We start from the raw sequence: 4,256 nt of genomic DNA, 5'->3' as shown, positions 1-4,256 counted from the left end.
CTAAACATAGCTTGCATGTGCTGACTCCAACACCTCAATGACGATGACCTCTTCTTTTTTTTTTAACTTTTTAAAAGATATTTATTTATTATCTATCATATACAAGCACACTGTAAGCTGTCTTCAGACACACCAGAAAAGGGTGATTCCCATTACAGATGGTTGTGAGCTACTATGTGGTTGCTGGGATTTGAACTCAGAATCTCTGGGAGAGCAGTCCGTGCTCTTAACCACTGAGCCATCTCTCCAGCCCCTGGAGATAACCTTTTGATTAGAGATGGAAACCATATCCACTTCTCCTCCCCACACTTGAACTAGTGCAGGCCCTGTGCATGCTGCCAGTCTCTGTGAGTTCATATGTGTGTCAGTCCTGTTGTATCTGGAGGACACTGTTTCATTGGGGTCATTTGTGACCTCTGGAACTTCAAATCTCCTCCTCTGCATAGGTCCCTGAGCACTGAGGGGAGGGCTTGATAAAAACATACTGTTTAGGACTGAGTACTGCAATATTTCTCACTCTTTGTACATTTCCAAATGTAGGTTACTGAGCTAGCTACCATTTATTTCACGTGGATCTGGATTTTCAATCTAGTCTGTTATTGTATGTCTTTTTATTGGAAAATTGATCCATTAACATCGAGAGTTATCAGTGTTTATTGATTCCTGTTATTTTGTTGTTATGGTTTGTTTTTCTTTGTCCCTCTATTGATTATTGTTGTGAGATCACCTTGTAAGACTGAAATTTCCTTCTAGTGCCTTCTGTAAAGCTGGATTGGTAGACATATTTTGCTTACATTTGGTTTTATTGTGAAACGTGATTCTTTCTTTGTCAGCAGGGATTGATAGTTTTGCTTGGTGTGGTAGGCTGGTCTGGCATCTGGCAGCTGTCAGAGTTTGTAGAACATCTGTCCTGACTCTTGTGCCTTTCAGACTCTCCATGACATCCAGACATGACGATGACCTCTTCTTAATGATAGCTGATTATTCAGCTCCAGATGATCAGCATCTATTGTCTCTATTAAAGCCTAGGTAAAATATTAAGGCCTAGATGGCATGTCAAGTTCTAGGTAAACTGTCAAGACCTAGATAACTATTACCTATATAGCCTGCCATTTTGTGCTATTACTAATATTGTAAAGAAACTTTCTCATATATTGTCTAGGAAAATTTCTCATGCCCAAGTTGATTAAATATTCTGTTATGTCTTGTGTCCTTGGAACCCAATCACAATAGAAATCAATAGAACTACTTTGTATAGTGACCCACAATAATCTTAGACCCAAACCAACCATCCAGCACACTTCCTGCACCTGTGAATAAGCTTTTATGGTATTTGCTTTTATAAGCTGTCCCTGAGATGGACCCCAACATGAGAAAGACACTTACTTGCACCAACATAAGAAGCTATTTGAAATAGGATTTTCCTTTTGAGTAGGGGTTGAGTAAATACATTCCCAAGACCTCCCTGGTAACTGACATCCTGGTTGGCAAGTTAAGATATGAATGTTAAGCAAGGTAAGTCCCTTGTCATAGCTGAATACCCCAACCAATGTGAGTTGGATAAGTACACAACAAAGACATGTTTCTAAGGAAATTCTGTAGACTTAGATCCTGATAGGTAGAATAATTTAGCACAGATGTTTATAGATTTTAGGCTTACAAAGTTCTATTGGATCTTGATTTAATGTCACAGTTCAGCTCCTGAGTCTGAACCATGGCCCTGATCAATCAGTCCTGGGGCATGTGCTCAATAAATTAGCCCTGTCTGATTGAGATTGGTATTTTTGTGGTTTGTAAGGTGACTCCTGGACCCTAACAGACCCAAAGAAACGAAGGTTTTACCTTAGCAGTTCTGGTTGCTTGCTAATCACAGCTGATTCTTTAGTTCCAGCTGACCAGAAAACACAGATTCTTCACACAAATGGCCCAGTAGAGTCTTTGCTTCCTTCTGAACTCCACAAACTAGGCCTCCATCATCTGCAAGGCTTTCAACACTCATCTAAGCTCCTACAGAACAGTTTGCTGAGCTCTCAACACTTGATGGCGCTTCTAGCCCAATGTTCCAAAGTCTTTAAACAACCTTCCCCAAAGCAACATGGTCAGGTCTGTCATAGCATTACTCCGATCCTGGTGCCAATGTGTCTTAGTTTGGGTTACTATTGCTAAGATGAAACATCAAAAAATTAGTAAGCACATCTGAACTCAGTTCTAATCTGTATGTGCTGTACATATTGAGAAATAGGAAGTGCAATTTCAGACCAAACGATGAGTTTCTATTGAGATCAGAGAAGACACACGAAAGCGGGGATATAGTGGTCCGAATAAAGACGTCTTAATCCTCAGGACCTGAGAGTTTGTTATCTCCACTAAAAAAAAAAAAAAAAAAAAAAAAAAGTTTATTAGTTTGTTTATTTATTCCTGGAGACAGAGTTTTATGTAGCCCAGGCTAGTCTTGAAACTTTTATACAACCAAGAATAACTTTGAATTTTCTTTTCTTTTCTTTCTTTCTTTCTTTCTTTCTTTCTTTTTTTTTTTTTTTTTTTTTTTTTTTTGAGACAGAGTTTCTTTGTGTAACCTCAACTATCCTGGAACTAGCTCTGTAGACCAGGCTGGCCTCAAACTTACAGAGATCTGCCTACCTCTGCCTCCTGAGTGCTGAGATTAAAGGTGTGTCCTAACACTACCAGCTAACCTTGGCTTTCTTTCCCCTGCTTTTACCTCCCTGGTGCTGAAATTCCCAAGTGTTAATATTACCAGCTCTGGGAATGGAACTTGAAAGCAACAAATCTGCTTTACATCATTTAATTATTATTTGTAAATTGTTACAGCAAGATCAGAAAATCGTAATCAGAGAAAGGGTATGTCCTGGCTAGTTTTTTTGTCAACTTGACACAAGCTAGTGTCATCTAAAAGGATTTCTCAGCTTGACTGAGAAAATGCCTCCATAAGATGGGGCTATAGGCAAGCTTGCAAGGCATTTTCTTAGTGATTGATAGGGGAGGGCCCAGTCCATCGTGGGTTGGGCCATTTCTGAGCTGGTGGTCCTGTGTTCTATAAGAAAGCAAGATGAGCAAGCCATGAGAAGAAGCCAGTAAGCACCACCCGTCAATGGCCTCTGCATCAGCTCCAGGTTTCCAGTCCTGGCTTCCTTCAGTGATGGACTACAATGGGAATATAAGTCCAACAAACCTTTCTTTTGCAACTTGCTTTTTGGTCCTGGTGTTTCATCACAGCAATAAAGACCTTAACTAAGACAGGGTATAATTAATAAACAGATATTTTGTTGAGTTAGAAGTTTGCCTAGCTAGGAAAAATCTGTCAGTTTCACTTGGGACCAGTGGCAGAGCAATTAGTCCTCTAGAAACTGGTATGTGGGCAGCATGGAAAGTCAAAGTGAGAGGACAAACCTACTCCATCTTGGGACCAGCCTCCATCTTAAGAGGACCTATAGCTGAACTGAAGTACTAGGAAGGATACCATGGCTTGTCCTTGGCCCATACTGCAGGGTTACTTCCCAGTTACTTTCTAGCAACTGTCAATCAAAGATTAGTCTGCTTGTTTCAGATGTACTTTTTTTTTTTTACAGATTTATTGTACAAAACTTATTTATTTATTTATATGAGTATGCTGTAGCTGTCTTCAGACACACCAGAAGAGGGCATGTGGTGCTGGGATTTGCACTCAGGACCTCTGAAAGAGCAGTCAATGCTCTTAACCACTGAGCCATCTCTCCAGCCCTCAGATATACTTTTTTTTTAAATAGCTGTGATATATAAACATAAGATATAGATATATAGAGGAACAGTCTTTGACATACATTTTCTGTAGTATACATTATACTTAATTTTATTATTGTATTGAAAATTACTACATTTTACTTCGATACCAAAAGACAAAAATTAAAGTTAACAGAGGACTTTATGAGCAATCATTATCAACTTTTTTTTTTATTAACTTGAGTATTTCTTATATACATTTCGAGTGTTATTCCCTTTCCCGGTTTCCGAGCAAACATCCCCCACCCTCCTCCCCTTCAGTATGGGTGTTCCCCTCCCCATCCTCCCCCCATTGCCGCCCTCCCCCCAACAATCTAGTTCATTGGGGGTTCAGTCTTAGCAGGACCCAGGGCTTCCCCTTCCACTGGTGCTCTTACTAGGATATTCACTGCTACCTATGAGGTCAGAGTCCAGGGTCAGTCCATGTATAGTCTTTAGGTAGTGGCTTAGTCCCTGGAAGCTCTGGTTGCTTGGCATTG

The sequence above is a fragment of the Rattus rattus genome, chromosome 9 (genome assembly GCF_011064425.1).
Source record: "Rattus rattus isolate New Zealand chromosome 9, Rrattus_CSIRO_v1, whole genome shotgun sequence".
Classification (NCBI taxonomy): Eukaryota; Metazoa; Chordata; class Mammalia; order Rodentia; family Muridae; genus Rattus; species Rattus rattus.
The sequence above is the reverse complement of the archived record's forward strand: the minus strand, read 5'-3'. Positions refer to the sequence as shown.